This window comes from Ostrinia furnacalis, unplaced genomic scaffold (assembly GCF_004193835.3).
Source record: "Ostrinia furnacalis isolate ACB-3 unplaced genomic scaffold, ASM419383v2 OfSCF6912, whole genome shotgun sequence".
Taxonomy (NCBI): domain Eukaryota; kingdom Metazoa; phylum Arthropoda; class Insecta; order Lepidoptera; family Crambidae; genus Ostrinia; species Ostrinia furnacalis.
The window spans coordinates 68,958-90,270 of NW_021137151.1; the positions used below are offsets into that span (position 1 = coordinate 68,958).

At 36.7% G+C, this 21,313-nt stretch overlaps 2 protein-coding genes across 3 annotated transcripts in view; one reads left to right on the top strand and one right to left on the bottom strand.

Moving 5' to 3' along the window:
* Positions 1-21,313, top strand: part of Syn (synapsin) — a 71,876-nt gene that overhangs the window by 16,030 nt on the left and 34,533 nt on the right. The gene's annotated exons all lie outside the window — the stretch shown is intronic.
* Timp (Tissue inhibitor of metalloproteases) overlaps positions 1-21,313 on the bottom strand; it is a 45,204-nt gene that overhangs the window by 6,166 nt on the left and 17,725 nt on the right. The gene's annotated exons all lie outside the window — the stretch shown is intronic.

Here is a 21,313-nt window from a genome sequence, read left to right on the forward strand (position 1 = left end):
AATATAGTTATTGCTGACATAAAAATGATATGTTTACGATAGCGATAAATTAGTGAAGTCGTAATAGCAACTATTAACGCTAAAATATCTGTAAAAATTCAAATTATCATTCGTTAGGCAATTTTTGTTTCAAATTCTTTTCCTACCTACGAGTTCTCCGAAAGCTATCGTCGGAAACAATGTCGTTAGTTTGGATTGTTGATCTAAATCCCAAATGGAAGGTAGAACTCGATATAGAGAAGGTACGAGTATGCCATCATTATTCTCCTTGAGTCCTCCGGGAGACTTCTGTTTGATGAGGATGGATGGTAGTCTAGGCGATTCTCTATCCAAGCTCTGTTTACTGTATTCGCAAGTTCTATTAAAATGCTTCGAACATTTACCATTTAAGACCTTAATAGTATTTGATATAATTGTCAATGATTGATTTGTTAATGTTATTGAGCCAATAATTATTTTGGCGCGTTCCTTGACAATTATATTCGGAACGAAAGTATTTTTGTGCACATATTATGAGTCCTCTTTAACCTAAATGTCGTAACAACTTGTCTCGAGTTCCAGAGAGCCCTGTGATAACTGCACCGCTTGCAAAAAGAAGAACACGAACGCTCCGAACCTCTAATGACCCTAATTGAAGGTATAATTTGATAATACGGGTATAATTTTGTAGCAAAACATTTGTGTTTTTACCCTCGTCTCGGGTGCTTTATGCAGCAAGCATTACAAAGTTGTTGATTTATTGTGCAGTCAAACTTTGATCCATCACATCAATCATCCACTTATAAATTATTGCTAATTCTCATCTACGTACGACATAAGAATACGCAAGTATGTGGTTACTTAGGTATTCAGTGTTATTAAAAACCACTTGCCAATTCTATTTATCGTTTCTGAACCACAATGTACTCTCAATCATCCTATACAACTCTGCAAATGCCGTTAATCTTCGATGTTATTCTCGCCATGCAACAATTATGAACAGCAATTCAATTGATTGCCGCGAAAGTAGTTAGCGCGGGAACATTTTAATCAACTCAGTGTTGTCGCACTTTAAATTAATTAAGTTTGTTAGGAAACTCATCAATAGCCTAGGGCGTGTGGGGACACAGCGATGTAATCTATTTATCTATTAGCTCTGGGTAACCAAGAGATGATCCTCACGCCCCACTTAACTTGATAACCTTGTTTTTGTTCCGTAGACATTGTATTTTTTATATCAGACCAGCTACTGTGTTGTGAAACTTTGTTTTATACCTCTTGTTTATCTTTACTAACTTGATTAAACTTTAGCTTTATCCTATTTTTTTTACAAATAGGACAACTACATGCTTAAGTAATGAATTCATTTCATACAACATTAAATAGCGTTAATGAAGATTGAGTAGAGTATGTAACACTTATAATTTTTTTGTAGGTAGGTAGGTGTACAAGATTTTTTTTAAGTCTTTCAAACAATATTACCCACATACCTGCGTTAATGCAAGAAGCATAAACGACGAATAAAGTGTCCAAACACATCATTAACTCTCAGAAACGGCTTTCACGATGCGGGTCTGGAGTGCATATCCATTCACGATGTATTAAATTCTACTGGGATCTTAAATTTGAGAGATAAATAGCATCTTTGGGGATGAACGCGATGTTAAATTGTAATAAATTTTGGAATGTAGGTATTTTTGGCATTCGTCCAAAAGCGAGGGAGTTTCAAACATTGAGTAACGTGAGGTGCAATGCCAACTTAACTGGTTGGCAAACAACAAAAAACAACAAGACTATGTCGAAAAATAATAGAAATTAGTAGGGGGTAAAAAATAGAGAACCAAATCGACGTGTCTATGATAAGTATTGACATTGGTTTTTATCAGGAAATCATGCATTTAAAATCGTGTCAATGCATTTAGAATATAATCTCTTTAGAGCTCTAATAAGGCTAATACTTGACGCAACCTGACACGGGCAAAGTACTTTTTGAAGGACAGAAAAGTCCTGTCGAGGACAAAAGAATGGATGAGTGCTTGCTTTTGAAAGTGTCGGCGTTAATCCGCTTTGCTCGTGTTGTCTCACGTATAAGCCCCTATTCTTTTTAATTCAATGGAAGTCTAATTCTTTTCTAATCCATTAGGCACAATCAAAAGGTTTTTGTAACCCGAATGTAGATTACTTGTGTTGTTTGTTGAAGTTGTATGAGATTTTTTCAAATGTAGGTCTTAAAATTGTTTTTACCTCTAAACCAAAACAAAATCCTACAATCTTACGTAACAGCATGTGTTGTTAACTCGTTTATAATATCTGCGTCCCGTAACTTTGTAGCTAGTTTTATTTGATGTGAAACCGTACATCCATTATATTCGCTGAAACATAGTAAAGGGCTATTCACAACATAGTTAAATTTTATTGCGACTCACTACATACGAACGTAGAGCTACGTCTGCAGCGTCATTGTAGTGCATTCAAAATTCACCGAAATAAGATCACGGGTTTGTATTCGCGATAGCTTTGTATAAAATCCATTGAAAACGTCTGAATTTTGCTCTCTCGGCAACAAATTGTCAGGAAATTGCTCCGGTAACGAGACCCGATCGATATTCGGGTTATTTTTGTACGTTTATCATCGTGTGTTGGTCGTATATTTTTTGACAAAAGGTAAAAGATGTTATTAAAACTTTTATAGGACTATCTAAATTATATTCGCAGTTAGTCATTTCCGTTATTTATGAATGTTACGCTCGTATTCACAAACGATGCTTGCTTAATTGAAGCAGAAAATGATTAGTTCGTGTGTCACCCTGTGCGTCCACGCGCACTGTGAGACCTCATAGTAATGTTTGTGAATACGGGCGTTAGTTTTCCACCGAGATTTCCAGTAGGTGTCACTGCTAACACAATAAGTTATTATTTTTAATTCAGTTGTCGGAGAACAATAAGTCAACCATTAGCGTAGAGCGTAGGCGTAGCGTTTAGCCGAGCAAAATGCACTCCGTGAGTCTCCGTGTTAGATGTGGTATACTTAATAATGGCTTCATTTTAATGGCTAAGCGGCAGGAAATTATTAGTTACTTTATAATAAACGTCTTTATTACTATGACTAGTCGTCGGCCAGCCAAATGACGTCCACTGCTGGACAAAGGCCTCCCCCAAGGTTTTCCACAATGAACGGTCCTGCGCTGCCCGCATCCAGGCTCTTCCCGCGACCTTTACCAGATCGTCGGTCCACCTAGTAGGAGGCCTGCTTACTATGACTAGTATTTTCCCGCAACTCTAGTAGCGTTGACTTTAGATCGTCTCTAATATTGATTCCCTACTTTGGGTTCAATTATTCCCTGAATTTCAGTAGCCTATTTAGAATAAAGAAATTTAGAAAAGTCGTTTCAAGGATTACTTTGATAAAGAAACCTTTTAAATTATCTTTATAATTTAAGGGTTTTCAGTTTTAGTTTTCATTTTAGTTAACGTAAACTCATTTTCAATTAAAAACATATTTTGAATTTAATTTTAAAAGATACCTAAGCACGAATATGACTTTGGAAATACTTAATTAAATCAAACCAATACATTCCATTGACTGTGCAAATTGATGCATTCTTTGGAGGAATTCAATTCTATTGTAAGTAAGCTGCTCAAAGTTCCAGACTGTTGCGCAGCTGATCGATGCACTGGCGAGACTGATGGCTTTTCCTTATATTGTTTGGAAAACAACCAAGGCTGAGTTGCACCACCTAACTTTAATCGTAGCTATAACGATAACCGGTGCTTTTTGTATGGAGTTTGATAGATTTTCGACGTTTGTTAAAGATAAATAAGATGGTGCAGCAACCCAGCCTAAGTCTTGGTATTTGCTTGCGAGATCTCTACTAGGTACGTGAATATACAACGAGAAAGTTTAAAAAACTATTGCAGTTAAAGGGTTAATTTGTAGGTTCACTACTACAATGAATGAAGTCATAGTTACTTGTGGAATAAAAAGTCTTTATTTATTGTTATTTGCAAAAAAGAACTTATAAAGAAGGTTGCAACTAAGAAACCTCGTAAGAAGCTTTCGCTTCTCCGTTCTACAATTACATTAGCTTTTAATTGTATGAAGAAACGTTTTTCTCATAAGAGTCATAAGGGAAATGGTTGTAGTTAAGCTTATTCTTGAAGGAGCATTTAATTAATATTTCCTTTGAAATAGACCTATTAATATCCGTTCAGAAAAATAATCATGCAAAGTAAAACTATTATGGGTATCGGAAACACCAAGCCCACAAATTTTCCCGTGGCAATACATCATCGGTGAGTGACGTAAAAATAATAAAATTTTCATTTGGAAGGTCACTAGACTATTAAATAAGTTATAAATAATGATGAAAAGCTAGTAAATTAAGTCACTATTTTTTATGGCGTTATAAATTAAAAAGGCAGATAAAGTTAATGACCGATATTGAACTTTTACACTTTAACATTAGATTAGAAACTTTACGTTCATGTAATTGAAGTTGTGTGTTTCGGTTATTTAGTAACCTATCTAAAATTTATATCTATTCTAGCTAAATTAAATTCGTGCTTCCTTCATAGCCACGTGACTTGGAGGGACTTAGTTTAAAGTGCAACGTCATTAAAGGGTATGGAACACTATTAAGTTGACGTACCCGAAAAGCTCCGCAAAGGACCGTTCAGCCCCACAACGTGCGTTCAATTACTTGCCTGAACATTTCGCGAGCCTTTTGTATCCCTTACTGCACAATAACGGAGTAATCCAATATTGTTATTGCTTTTTGGATAAAAATCACAATGCGGAAAGTTTACGGGTGCATTCCCATACTCGCCTGGTGCAACAATACGTCGTTTGTCAGGGTTCGTCGAGAAACCAAAGGCAAATGTTGACATTGGCATTATGTGCTTAACGAGGTTTAACACAAGCGATAAAGTTTCGAAATCAATGGTTGACCGTGAGGAGTCGATGCAGGTCGTGGCCCCCGGTGGTCTGAATTCAATTGATATACATACTTTTTGGAGGAACGCGCGCTAATGCATTCTATGGCTTATATTCAATAGACTCCTAGAGCCTGGGATAGTTACTGTATGCAAGCAAATATATTAATCATAAGCTTCTTATGAAGTTTCTTGTGATTTTTAGGTCTTGATTTACAGAAGGAGAATGCTTCGTAACCCAGCGCATTTAGTTGCTGTTTAAAATTATAAATCATAGGGTCGTATTTGCTTATGCAATTATTTTTTATGCCCTTACATAATTTTGTTTGTTTAAACTACTGTAATGACCAGGCAAGGAAATATGACCTACAGTTAATCATAATAGGCGATCATTATATTCTATTTGGTGATGTCATGATTTGGCCGCCAGGTGTGTAGCTTATGCATAATTTTATGATATCATTATTTATTTTTGCCCGCTTTTACGTGTTAAGCAGTTACTGTGTATGATTTAACTATACAAAACATATTTGCAGTGTACAAGAATTATCTTTATTAAAAAATAAAAACTATTTTGAACTTTAAATAATAGGATGAAGTATAAAATGTGTTCAAGAAGAACCTGCACCTTGTAGTTCTAACGTTAACGTCAAAGTTGTTACCGTAAAGTGAACGGTTTATTGAGGTATTGTTAGATTAATTGAAACACGTCTCCTCACGGATCTTCTGGACAATAAATGAACAGTTACGTCAAAATGCTTGGCACAAGAAAATTAAAAAGAAGAAGGCTGTTGTACGAAATTGATACATCAAATGGTTTATCAAAATTATTGTCTACGGGTAAAAAGCTTTATTAATCTAAGGTGCAAATTATTCCAAATAACAGATTTTTCTTTTCTTTCATAGACAACCTAAGATGATGGAGTTCGTATCAAAGATTCAACCAAGGTGCAATAAATAACTAATAATTCATTGGCGGTCGCTGTTTTCAATACACAATTATTTGCATCAATTTCAATGTCACAAGCGCAGACACGTCGTTACGTTACAGTTATAACAGTTAATCTAATTACTAGACCGCGTTCCGTATTACGCAATTACCGTGATGTTAATAGCGTAGTTAGTTAATTTTCTTTTCGATCACAGACTCATCGGCCCCGTAAATCAACGGCTAATAAGCACCTGCCTGGATCCTACGAATCCCGACGAAAATACCGATAAAGGACCCATTCCAGGAATCATTCCAAGCCGATTCTATTTTTTCTTATTTAACCAAAAAATACAAGTAGAAAAGCTGTTAACTGGTTAGAATGGTATTATGTATTCAATTTTCTCTCATCTCAACTTAGAGAAAGACATTCAAATTTCAGTAAGCTGTAGTTTCTTTGTAGATTCTATTACCTACCCAACTCTCTATAGCCGCTCTTTTAATATCTCAACCTGAATTTTTGATAAAAGCGTTTTCAAAAGCGTTTCATTTCGAATTTTTAATAGAATTTCTGTTTATTCAAAATTGAATTTCACAATATTCAATTAAGTGTGTTCAAAACTGGCAATATTTAGATACTTTAAACTTTAAAAGAAGCAGAAACACGTCCTAAAATAAATACGTCAGCGTTCTCCGGGAATGCATTCGATCCGAGATACAAAACATGAACTCAAGAATTCTCTGAAAGAGTTGTAAGTATGACAATGTACAGCATCTGTCCATGTGTCGGATCTCATTATTCGCTAACGACTCGACGCCGGCCTCCGCGGCGTCAATAAAAACGACACGAAGCATAAATCCATCGGCCAATCCTTTACTAAACTCGTGACACTTCAATTATACTAGTAAACATGTCAATCAATCTCGCCACTTTGGACTATCCATCATCCTATTGAAATGTTGTCCATCAGAGATGGCTAAGATGATATACGCCGCAGACCCCAGCTTGGACACAATCGACGTTGGGATTTAGCAAGTCTATTGTTATTAACATTACTGTCAGTACATAAATTGCAAACTAACTTATTTAAACTTAAAATTTCACAAGGCACCTTCAGCTATTTAGAATTTATTTTTTAACTCACTGCTTAAAATTAGTTTAGAAGCTTTACGTCCAAGTAAGGCAATTTTATTCAAGAATGCTCGAAAAACCCGTCGCTTTCTGTGAAAATAAACCTGCCGACTTTCCTGCGACTTTTAATTTAAGTTTGAAAGTGCAGTTGCAGTAAATTAAAACATACTGAACATAACTAACTCCCTTGGTGGTATTCGTAGATATGATACATCACCGTGTAATAATGTTACCGCATGACAGTGAAGTTTCGATTACGACTTGAATAGAGTCTTAATTTCATCCAATTTCGATTCGGGATGTTGATATCTCAGTTGGTATGATACAAATTAATGTAATCCACTGTGGTATTCAAACGGATTAATATGAATTCCCGGTACAGAGATTTCATTTGAATTATGGGCTTTGGAATAAACAGCGAATAAACGAAGGTATTTTATGCGTTAATGAAAGGGAGCGTTAATTGCTAATTCCTTTATTAACTGGCGAAAGCCGTTTGTAATTTTACGTTTCTGCATCACAGTTCACGCGTAAAGCCTGCGATGTAAAGAAGGATTTATATTCGAAATTTACCTAATCGTGAAGGCGTATTTAGCGTTAAGCGTCAATAGCTTTATGTATACAGATCGAAACGTTTAAAATGTCAACAGCCTTCTATAAAATGACGGCTCGTTGTAAAACGAGCATAAGCCACAAAATCGAGCATCAGGGTTAGAGTGCCATTCTCATTTTGATGTATGGACCTTTTGTTAACTTTTGAATCCTGTTGAGTGAATATGTCGACACGCCGACAGGCGCCTGCCCCGGCATGCCTCGACGTTTTGTTTGCGTTATTATTTATTTATTTTCACTGATGATAAATGGAATGGCGAAATGCAAAAATGCATCGCGCTAAAATATTAATGACTTTAAAATGAGGCGTAAAATCTTCTGAATTATGCGGTGAGTGTTAAATGTTTTTTGAACGTCTGACGTGTTATGTCATCGGATTTTTTTTAAAGTTCAAGATGTTCGAAGTTTGTTTGTATTTCACTGACATCTCATGACTAATAAGTACGTTCGGTTTACTTTACGATCCTTCCAGTGAAAAATAAGCATGCCTGTTAAACTTTTTGTGAAGACGTGTTTTGATTTCTATCATCTTGAGTCGGATAAAGAACAAATCACGAGAATAATAAAATGTGCGGTTATTCGCGTTATGTTTGTTCAGTAGTGACGTAATCGTTGTAACACCTATCGTGAAGTACTTGTATTTGTCAAGAGTTTAATACGGACGTCCTTGTCGTTTCTAGTTTATCAACAAAAATACCAGCACAATCGCCAATTGAAGCCAGTTGTCAGTGATGGTAATGCGGCCCACACTGCATGCAAGAAACTGGAATTGCTCGACAAACGGGTTACTTATTAGGTGCCCACTCTCGAACAAATGAAAGTCCTACTGTGCTTGTAATATTCAATTTGGCGACGGGGAGATAATAGTTATGACATTACCGGAACAAAAATAAATATGTAAATAAGACTAGCCGAGGAAAGAAAAAGTTATTTTTAGTTTGCATCTGGATTATTATTTTGTGTCGTGATAAAAAATCATTCAGTTCATAAGTGCCACTTGTGGTCTAAACTGAATAAATATTTTTGATTTTGATTTTGATTTTGATTGTTTAGCTGTGAGTTTGATCAAAGTTAATAGAGACGGGTTAAACTTCGATAAGATAGTACGCATGTACATAATTAACCAAATCACGCAACGTAATGTTGTCAGCGTTTTTACAAAGTTAAGCACCTTAATTAAGTTATTATGCTTACAGTCATTAATAGTTGAAGTTAAGGTGCTTAAAATTTTACAAATATGGTTTGCAGCTGTTTCGTGATAAAGTGACATTATTGCAGTACATTGAATGGTAGAGTCTAGAGAGAGTATACGGGTTCGGTTTGATCTATATCGAGCACGTCTCACAAAGGTCAAGTTCTCACATGCGAACAAGAACCCTTGTGTTGTGGTACACCTCCGCACGCGTGTCTCCATTGTATCGGGCACAAAGCCCAAAATTGGACAAAGAACCACTTCTGGTACCGCTACCAGCAATAGGCTAGTTTCCTAAAAAAATTTTTTTAGTCCGTAATGTTTAATATCAAAAAATATTGGACACATATATGTATTTTTATTTGTCAATCTAACAAATAATTACATAGTTATGGTGCGTTGAAGTTCCGCACGACGTCACAACGTGCGGCACTTTTATGCACGCATTGACGTCACGGGCCTCTTCTTATGAACTTTGGCGCGCTTTATCTCTTTAAATTTTCATTAGTTTGAAAAAGTGAAAAATACGTGTAGAGTATTTTTTGATAAGTTAACTGACGGACTAATTAAAACTCTTGCTTTTTGACCCAGGAAACATCCCTATTGTGTGGAATCGTGAAACAATCACAAGCGTTCAATACTATGTATGAAATATGCACGATGTCAATTTTTTAAGAATCCCTATGAAAAAATCTTGGAAGAATTAAAATTCCAATAGTTTGTTCAGTACATAGGCGCTTTCCAAGGCACTTATACACGTCCCAAATATAGCTTGCTCTACCACCACTTCGAGACGACATATGGGCTGGTGTTGAGAAGAAGTGTAATTAGGTATACTACTTCGTTAGCATGTATCAAAGGTACTACTCACTATTTGATAACGAGTTACTAGCATTAAGTCTTGTTAATTCAATAAAATCTATGCATTATTGCTTCTTAGGTTAGATGTTATCGAGATTCAGCTATTTATTGAGAGGCGCTATCAATAATCACCAATAAAAATCTGTACCTGTTCAAGAATGCCACGATGCTGTTTTATATCCGAACGAACAAACTGTTTGTTTGCTTTTAAGTGGTTTGTAATTGTAGTGTAGGCGGAGGCGGAGATGTTAGTTCTCGCTTACGTTTTTATGTCCATATCTATATTTGTTTACTCGGGTAAGTATATGCTCTCGTAGGCAGCTGACAATGCCTCTATGGCCACTAAGCACATTTAACAACACTCGTATCAACGTTTTACAACACATCAACCTTTATGGGAAGCAGTTTACAATTTGTTGATGTTGGCACGGATATACAGATTATTTTGTTTCTTTATATCCCCAGTTTCCGCTCTTATCGCGTCGTAACTTTTATCTTAATCATAATTCTAGGAATTCAAAACATTATTTACTTTTTGGCCCTTTGAGCCGGATTATTAGCTTTACAGTAATAACATTGGCATTAAATCGTGTTTCTAAAACATTTAATATTTCGTAGGAAATTGAATTTTCCGAGTTGCAGGTGAGGGGTCACAAGTGTTGAATCAACACTTGTGCCACCGCGGGCGTGAAGTGCGAATCGGCTCGCTGGCGCCCCCGCCGGTGCTACAGCAAACATTTAACACTTCTAATCTCACCGTCATCCAGAAATGCAAACATAAATTACTTGCACGGGGACGGAGAGTTCATTTTCATGCAAACGTAATTTTGCCTAATCTGCTATCCATTTTCGTACGAATACGGAAGAATAAAATGGAAATTTTATTCTCGCTTCCAGCCATTACTTTTATAATACACTCTGCAATAACTAAATTATCTAACTCTGATAGTAAAATCAAGTTTCATCGCGATTTACTATTCGAGATTTCAGTTAGTTCTGCTAGTTCGTTAACATTGTTAATCGTTCTCGAATGACTCGCCTTTTGAAGTGCAGCTTCTAATTCGAGCTCCAAGGTGAAGCAATTTAAAGCTAAACATTAGTAATTTACAATGGGCGCATGGAGTGCAATGGTTCGTGGCGGCAAGGGTATGAGTGTTTTTGGTATCTGGCCAACTCACGTTTCGAAGCCGATGTGGGCCGCTTTCCTCCGGGCGACGACGGCTGCCTCCGATGATGTTAATAACGCACGCAACCCACACTTAGCACAAGCTGCACTTATCAACTAAATTACACTGCATTTTCAATTCTTATTACCCTTTACAACTTGAACGCGCTGTGCTTAAAGTCCAATAAGGAAAATTATTTAATATATATTTATGAGGGAAAATAATGTAATAGACACTAATTTAACTGGTCAGTTTCATTCATCTGCTCGCGCTATGTAATTGTAAATATGTAATTGAATTAAATTGCTTAGGGACACTGCTTTATATGAATGTTACAGCAAATTTTATCAAAGCTTTAACCGCATGCCATAACTGTGGCCAATTACTGAGAATAGTGAGCAAACAACCTGTTGAGTATGAAAACAATTTTGCATGATGAGTCACAGCGGTTCTTCTATGCCGCGAGGATCGCGATGAGACGGCGACCCCGCGGTCTTAACAGCGGATTACGAACGGTGAACTTGACCGCCCACATATAAAAGCACCACTTACACTGCCCCGGCATGACCTCACGTATTCTCACGAAAGCTATGGATACCCTTTTAACTAATCATCAGGGTTCATCATAGCTTGTTACGATGTAATAAGCTCCAAAATGCGCATCTGGCTGTAATTCTTGTTAACATCTGCCCATCTTTAGATTGGGTCTCAGGAAGCATTGTGCACCGATGCTTAGATGTGGGCATGCGCATCGATCAAAATCGATCATTGTCATTCTTTTCACAGGCGACATTTCAAAAGCTTGCGCTTGCTGCAGCGCCTACCGCTTTCACAATCATTATAGTATCTACTTCCACGATAGCGGTTCCTCGGCATCGATATCTTGGTATCGATTCTTGGATCAGACCATTACATCGATTTATGAGACGAGATCTCGAGTCGGCGACACGTCATAAATCTTCTTGCCAATTTCGCTGGAATTACAGGCCGGGGTCTAAAATAGGGTTAAACATCTGAAATATCTGTAATCTGATACTGTTACTCGGTGATACAAACCACTCGGTATCAATTACTTCGACAGACACATTACTTTCAAGTAGTTTCGATACAACATAATTGAACTTCTGTTTTTTATTCGGACTTTTTGCGGGGGCTATTATCGCTACTGGAACGTGATAGGCGATATCAATTATATGCTCTTCATAAACACTTTTGGCCCGGTTGTTGACTGGTTAAGAAAGATTCTTCGCATAAAGTCTTAGCATGATATTAAATTTATTTACTCTGATGCTCAGGAACTCTACATAACCTACGAAAACTTTGAAGTTTCCCAAGAAAACTTCACAATATTTTTAATTGTATTCAAATTTCGTTAGTAAGTGGAGTCTCCATAACTTTTCGCCTTGCATTGTAGTACGAGTATAACTGGTATAACGTGCTAAGTTACTTTTGATACCTGCATAATTTAAAATTTTTCCTCAAAATTATAAAAAGGAAGAACGCAATTATTCTTATTATACAAGTCACAAAAAGAAAACGTATTGAATAAAAATAGCTAACCCTGCATTTGATGCCTATAATTACAAGCATTTGTAGGGGAAAGCGCCGGCGCACCGTTAATCTGAGCTGCAGTAAAGCTTCAAGGTTAACTTTCGCGTTTGGTTCGCTGCTGTCACTTCACTCGCTAGGGCGGGCAGTACCGGCGCTATGGACAGTTTATTTTGATACCGATAGACATCGAATCGATAAAATAATGAGCTAGTGGATTTAGGAATTATTGTGTTAAGAGGATATCACGAAAAGAGTGATAGACTTGTTATCAATCGATCAGATTGTATGGTAGAGTCATAAGCGCAGCACTTCATAAGATGATCTTGCGCTGTTTCTTCTCAGCACTGGCCCATTTATTGTCCCGAAGCAGTGGTAGGGTTAATACTGGGACGTGTAAACGTGCTTTTTAAAAGCCTATTTGCAAAAACGATGTCAAACGCTTTGCTCAATTTTGTTAAACCATCTCAATTTGGACCTTGTCTTATAGTGTTACGTTTGGTTAAGGAGAAATTGATCTACACCCGACTTGATAAAGAATAATAAATAATAAACTCTTTTGAAGAGTATGCCTGTCGTGTCGTGGAACGTGTCGTTAAATCAAGCTCAAACTCAGATACTTGCTATACATACAACGTTTAATGTAATAATTATCCTGTGGCCTTTTGTTGCTATTTTAATTTAGTCAAATGAATCAATTGCATTGTTTATTCTAGTTATGCTAACATCCCTAAATTCGTCATCACTTGAATACAATATTTGTAAAATAATTTATTTCAATAAATCAAAATGACTGACTAGTCATAGGTCGACCACAATTTATTAATTTAATTAATATGTTTAATTACTAAGTTAAAATGATACCGAAAGTAAATGATACCGAATTACCGGTGATACGATTTTAGTGGGATCCTATCTCTAGTGGAGTTGGATGCAAGTGCATGCCTTACTGATAAATAATAATGAGCCGAGTGAAATACTGGCACTGTATAAAGTGATTAATCATTCATAATAAGCGGCCGAGAGTAATCGCTCTCCAATTAAAAATACCTGCTGCGTGTCTTTTTATCGCGACTTATAAGATAGGATTAAGATATGTTACATTTAAATCAGTTTGAAAGTTATGCTATTTATGTAGGTAGTACGGAGTGAAAACAACTCAAAAATTAATTCAGCGTGTGCACTGTGCAGGTTTATGAAAACTGAAACAATTTTTATGGTAAATCACAAAACTTTATTTTAACCTTATCATCTTGACACCAATAAGTTAGTTGTTTGATATACTGTCGAAATTATCTAGACTACCTTTTTGTTACAAATTCACTCCTATTACAGCTAGACAAAGATACCACACTCGTATTATCTTAATGCGCCATCATCTATATCCGTTCACCCCTCTATTCCATAAAAAATCCTAAAAACCGCAAGCGAAACTTATTTATGTATTTTATCTACATTTACCTAAGAATATTTTGGGTATAATGGGAAGTCTCATATGAACATTGCAACACAGACAAAGGCAATGTCATTCGTTACAGTTTTAAGTGCACCGTTACAATTCGCAAGTCGTGTTCTGTTATGCAACTGCATACATTTTAGAAAATCTGCTAATAAGTAATAATAACCTTTGGTCGTGCCAGACGTGACCAGGGTGCGATAGCGACCTACCAAACTTATGTACTGAATTTGGAATAGCAGGAAACCTTACCACAATCGTGTACACTTATTTTCCTTGAAAAAACAATAACCTACTTAGGTAATCCTTTAGAAAGTTTTCCTCGTTGTAATTTATTATTCATTACTATTATTAGTTTTTCTTTATAACAAAGTAAGTACACTATTAATACTTCCAAAAGCAGGTACCTTGTAGCAGTTCTGCTAGTTCAGGTAAATTATACATAAATAAATAGTGTACAATAAGTAATGTTTAAAGTAAAATGTAATTTCATTACAAAATTTATATCAAAGACCATTTAGTATGAAGACTAAAAACTACTATTTTATCAAAGAATATTTAATTAACTAGGGATTCCCTCAGGGCAATAGAATTTGAAAGTAAAGAACTTTGAAGTACCTACCTACTTACTAATTTGTTTCATAACTCCGCGAACTATCCACCTTTTTAGGCGTAAGATATTAAATAAGAAAGTTTATTAATAGTTCAAGTGGGTACCCGTGCCAAAACTCATCATTGCCAAAGATAGAATATCTCAGACCTAATTAAATATGGTATCAAAATTTTCATCACACTTACTCGTAGTGATTTATTATTGCACCATTTACCTGATGTTTTTTCAGGTAGAAAGTCCTAGGTTCTGTTCCCGCCTAAGACCATTCCCTTTTCCATGCAAATATTCAATATATTTGGCTTTATAGATCAACGAAATTGCAATAAAACCAATGACTTACAAAGTTATTTCGCTGATAAGAGCTGCGTCACCCGTCTCCTTGCTGAATGAACCATGATTCATGGTGAATTATTTTTAGTGTAGTGCGGTATTCTTGCTATTTACTACGAATTACGATGATTCTCACGCCCACTGGCTTTTATAAATGACAGTTGACAAACATTTTTAAATGCGTTGAAAATAATGAATGAGCGGTCAAGTACGATCGCTGTTTTAGCCATCACATTTTTCTGGACAGTTACCCATACAACAAATAAGCGGGACCGCTATTACCATACGGTGGCTATAAACAAAGGGATTTTTATTCATGTGTTATCGTCCCAGAAGTGGCTCACCCTGAAACGTTAAACAAAAAAATGGTGGCCTATCTCCGTCCCTATATCTGTTGAGGTATCGCTTTTTGTATGTATTATTCATAGGGTCCCGTCTCACTTGTACTGCATTGTCTACGCGTCTGCAATTATTAAATTTATGCGTAAAGCCTTTAGGCAGATCACTGCATTAATGTATCGGCTGAGTCACTCCCGCCGAGGTTGTCCACTTGCTGGCCCGACTGATGCTGATTTATTGGTCTGCTTTCAATGTTGATGGATGTTCGCAAATATTATAGCAAACTTGCTCGCATATAATTACTTTTGTGACCACTCGCATGCCAATGAGTAGACAGGTGGGAAAATGTCAAGTGTTCAAAAACAAGACCTATTTATTATCGGGTATGACAAATACTTTAATGGTATTAAGGGCCTTTAATACAGGGGAAAATTTTAAATTAAAAATAATCAATACTTATATGCTCTTGAAATACTACACTACTTCCCTCTGGAGCTACAATTTGTATTTACTCGGCTCTACAATGTATTTCGATACTATAATATGCAAATACCATGTGAGCCGACCACCACACGCCAAGAGGCGGGATCCCATATATCTTCTCATTACATTGTTATCGTTTCAGCAATTACTTGAATACCAATCTAAAGCCTAAGGGGGTGATTATTGCTTCGAAGTTCATTCAACAAAGTTTCCTCAAACCCATCCTGTTGATAATATGTTAGACAATCTACACCGCACCGCTCTGGTCATAGCCGACACAGTTTCACAATTGTTAGACCATAACTCACTTCTACCTTAATTGAATCAGTGTCCCTAATCGTGCGGTGCACACGCCATCAATAACCGTGTCGTAATTATGATATTCGATTCCCGGTATGAATCGGGACTCGCATAATAATCGATCATGGGATAAAGCTTCTAGCTTCCACATGTGCGATTGCTCTCTTCATCTCCGTCAAATGTAATCATATCTTTTCGCGGCTGCATTTAGCTGTCTAGCTTACAGATAAAAAATAAAATACTAATCACCAATTGCACATTTCTTTTTACCTACCGTTGAAACTTTTGAATTGTAACTTGAAGTATTGTAGCTTCAGGCACACTTCAGGTACTAAGTATAAAAGATGTTTCAGAAACTTATTCAAAGTTACGCTCAACAATATACCGAGGCAATAACACCTTTTGTAAACATTATGGAAGCAATAAACTATTGAGTATTGAGTATTGAGGCTTAGTTTGTTTTCGAAGCTTATGCCAACTTATGCATTCAAGAATACGTTTTTCTTTCTATCTTACTTCGAATGAATTAAGTGTTGATAAAGTTGAGTAAAGTACCTATAAGTAGCTGATTTCTTTTTAAACTCGTAATGTGAAAATATGTTCCAAAGTAGAAGGTATTTTAAATGTTATATTTTATCTTGGGTTTTGTTTGGTTAAAATCTTAATAAATAAAGCATTTTTTGCAAGTGTTTCTTTTATCGACTTCGCCATTCCCTAATTTTAAGTACGGTCCAGTAATCTACTTCAAAAGCCCTCCTGTCTAAAGGATAAGCGTTGATTAACACGATGCCGATCGTTAGCGGACGCCGACAAAAAGCGCTGTCGTCGGCGACAACGACAAATTATCCGCCATTGACAAATTGAATTTAAGGTGATGAGGTTACTCTTGAAGCCGACGATATTATGTGGGTAGGAACGATCTCTGTAACCTGATCTTTATCGTGCCCCCATTTATTTCGCCAGGTAAAGACATTGAAGGGGACCCACACAATGCAACTGGATCCAAAATGTAAAAAAATATAAAGCAGCAAACATGCCGAATTCTTTTTTTGGAAATAGGCACTACAAAGGCGATAAAATCTTATACCTGAGATATGTAGAGTAGAGCTAGAAATAATCAAAGTATTAAGTACTTAATAAATAACAGTGTTGTGTTTTGTGTTTCAATTAGGTAGTTTATGAGATTTTTTTGCCTAGCTTCGCTTGATTGCGTTTTCGCTCGTGTGGACAGGCTGTCTCGGCTCACGTCTCTGGGTGTCAACCGAACATCAGCTAATCCCCGTAAACCGACACCGGGTGTAGCATTTCCATTCCAAGTAGGTATGCTGAACATTGAACATTCTCACACAATAATGTTTAATTGATACCGACAGTTTTAGACCGGCTGGTAGTGACAGAGCTAAGGTTTATGCACATCGAGTATCGACACAAATTGACATGACGTTTTGTGTATTGTGTACCCTCGTAAATGTCAAGCCTGTCAGAGCGAGTTTTATTTACGTCTCGGCGGGAAGTTACATTCATTATTGCGAACCATTTTTGCCTTCTTCCAATAATAAGCCATCTAGATTTGAGTAATGGCAATACTTTAGCGTTATGAAATACAGCTTACACAATATCTAAAATTAAAACCAATAGCTTCCAAATGTGCCGACATAAAACGAGATTTATGGGCGCCCACGTCTTTAAAACGGAGTATAGGTTATGAAAGAATGTCTGGAACAATTCAAAGCTCATTCGCACATAAAATCAGGTGAGGTGGAGAGTAAAAACAACAATATTCGACCTTCGCAATTTATGCTCATGAGTTGTGAGGAAAAGTGAGCGCGTCTGGTGTGGCGGTAACGGCCTCACCTGTTTTCAAAAAGCCAATTTCGAGACGTATTACCCTTTGTTCCCTGCGCCTGCGGTGCTCGCCGCCTTTTATTACGTCGCTGACTTAATGTGACTGCGAATGCGGTGGCAATTTGTATTCGAGGTGTTCTGCATCAAATGGCTCTAGATAAACATAAACCGCCTATGTTTATTGTCGCTCGAGTTACATTAATTACGATCGTTCACGCGGAGGTCGATCGTGTGACAGTAGAAATAACTTTGTTGTAGAGGCGTTTTCCAGCCGCTTTTCCGGGCGTTTGTCATGAATCGTTAGCATAGTTTCACCAATTCGCGACGGTTTTGTTGACGAGCGCCGCCGGTTGCAACACGTGGTTTGTTTAGTTGCGTGCTAAACAAACGAAAGGTTGCTTTCGACACGGGCGCAGTTAGCGGCCCTTCATATGGAGATGTCGCACGAGGCTCCGTGGCCACTAACAACATACTTCACACGATTTCCACTTCATTCTTTACTTTACTCGCCACTTTGTTTGCACTTTAATTTTATAACGCTTTGTTGATTGACCTAACAATGAAGCGGTTACGAAAGGGCCTTTGTTATGTCATAAATTCCACTAATTAATTAATTGAAGCAGCCTTAAGTTGTGTGATGTGGAAACAAATATTATACATGCGAGAGCGACCAACATGTAAACAATGAATGACTCACAAGGATCTAGATTTCTAGACTTAAACGGCAACATCGATTCTCACTTTCACCCCGACAAAACAGGATAGTGTCACCCGTTACTTGCTAACGCAACACGAATTGCTAATCCCCTTAAACGGAATATAAAATAAGCTTCTTGGTCAAATCGTTACATTATGAATTTAACAATAACAAGTAGGTAGCAGGTCAAATACCAAATGTTACTTTATCAATCAATGATAGAGACATCAACACTGCCTCGCGGTGTGCGCGGCCTCGACCTATTTTTCAGATGCACGACACCTAATTTAGTGATTGAGACTATTTGGAGCAATCATTTTGATTTTTAGGTTACTAAATCCTACCACATCTTATTGTGTACTAGCGGCCGCCCGCGACTTTGTACGCGTGGATCCCGTTTTACCCCCTTCATCTATCTTACGCGGTTCAGATTTTTTCATACAAANTTCAACAGGATTAGCGGTGAATAAATAACCTTCCACGTTGAATTTCACCGGAGAAAATTAATTTAATTGAATACCAAGTTCCATCGGATTAGCAACGGCGTGTTTTCCTGGAACACGGCACATGAGCAGCCATGCCTAATGGTCGCACGTTGGTAATTAATTATTTGTATGCAATCATATTTCATACCATGCGAAACCGCTCCACCAGCTTACTCATTCATAGGGTTTTATTAATTCTACGTGTAATGTAAGTCCACAACAATCCTCCTGTTTACCTTCTTTGCATTAGGGCCAGTTTTGCCGGTCCCTGATATCAGAAAGTTATATCTGACACTTAACGCTATCTGACAAATAATGGTTAATATTGATTCATCAGTGACTTTCTCAGTCATCCGATACCTGGGAAACAAATTGGTGTAGTTTATTTTCACATTTAAGACGTGATCACGTGACAGTCTTCAGCGACTTATCAGCAAGTGCTGAAAGTGCTCCTAAATCAGTATAATTTTTCTTTCTTTGTACCATAATCTGTTTTCGTAACAAAGATCCATTTGCTCTAGATCCTGTCATACATCGACCGTCACCCATCTGCTAGCCAAATGAAAAATACCTAAACAAACATGTAGTCGGTAATAGGTTGCCTAATAAATCAGATCAAGGCCGCACTTTTTTTAACTATGTTTATTAAACGTTATGTTTTGTCAGTTCAATTTGTTGGCTGAAATACTTTTTAGCTATCTCTACAGATTTTTAATCTATAAGTTATTTGAAAGCAATTCGCAGAAAGTAATTAACGTTAAATTCCTTCATATTCAAATAATTTGAAATGATATTACGAATTGCAATTAAATGTTTAAGATTTAATTGAAGAGAATTATTCCTGGTATGTAGACGTGGAAAAATACTACTTTTCGCATAACTTGAAATTAAATGTTTCCGCGTAAATATGGTCACAACCATTGCGGAGTTTTTACATTACCTATAAGTAGGTATGATTTGTGATACATACTTATTTATACTTGTGTTACCTAATCCTTCCATAATTAACATGAAATAAAAAAGCAATTTCTTAAAAACTTTATTTGCCTTTATTTGCATACAGGTCACGGTAGCATTGCGGTTTTCCGTACTGGATATAAATTACAATATGACTTCATGATCATTCATAATTATAATTATAATGTTCTTGCTCGTAAAAAATGCCTGTACCTACTTACATTACTGTAGATTTCAATGGAAAAAGTTGCTATTTACATTTCCGTTGAAGTTGTTATGTAGGTATTAATAAATGTCGAAAAGAATATAAATCTCGCATAATAGTTATTGTTTTTCATGATTCACAACGCGACGAATTTAGTCCACGAAGTAATCAATCCAAATCAAAGCGCAACGATAGTATTCCAAGAAGTTTTAGTCGGCACATAGCTGTGACTCACATTGCATTACTACATTCGCCCTACAAATAAATAAGCGGTGACTACCGCAAAATGTAGGTACAAAAGCGGGAAAAATATCAAAATTTATTCAAAGCGCCGGCAATCATAAATCGTTTTGTACGTGATCGATGTAATTTTGCGTCTGGCGTATATTATTAGTCGGTTCCACGCATGTTGTTGTTGATCTATATTTCTTAATCGATAATCTTCCAACCGTTTATTTTTTTATAGTTTAGGTTATTATAAACTAGCTGACCCGGCGAACTTTGTTTCGCCTTAATGGCAATAAATAAGCAGACTTTTTTTTTATTTCGAACGGGATAAAAAGTATCCTATGTCCTTCTCCTGGCTCTAAACTACCTCCCTGACAATTTTCAGCTAAATCGGTTCAGCCGTTCTTGAGTTATAAGTGGAGTAACTAACACGACTTTATTTTATATATATAGATGAGTAATAGCAACTAGTTACAAAAGTTGGTTCAGTGAAGGCCTCTATTCTCCCATGCCGTTTGTAATTTACGCGCGGCGCCTGCGCAAGCGGGAAGAACAAGCATCATTTGACGGGTTTGACTGGCAATGTCAGATAGCGCGTCAGGAAGAATGTGTGCCAACGCGTCTCAAAATAAACGATAACAATAATTTCTCGCTGTGATCATTGCACTCGCCGTATTCGAGCGTGCTCGTGCGTGATGCGCTTTTGTTTATTTGGAATGAGCTTATGTAATTAGGAATTAAGCTTGTGTGTATAACTTTATGAATAGACGTTGGTAAGTTAGTGTTCATAACAAATAATCAAGGATGATTAATCGATTTATAAGCTTCAGAAGTTATAAATCGTTATTGCAGTTGTAAGATGAGTAGACAAATGATCCGCACCATTACCGCTGTGAAGTCACCGGGTGCATCTATGATCTATGGAGCCCGCAACAAAGCTGTTTGTTGTAACTCGATTAATGATTTGATAATGCACTTCAATTTATGGCATCATTGAGTCTATATCTAGGATGTCCTCGCGATCA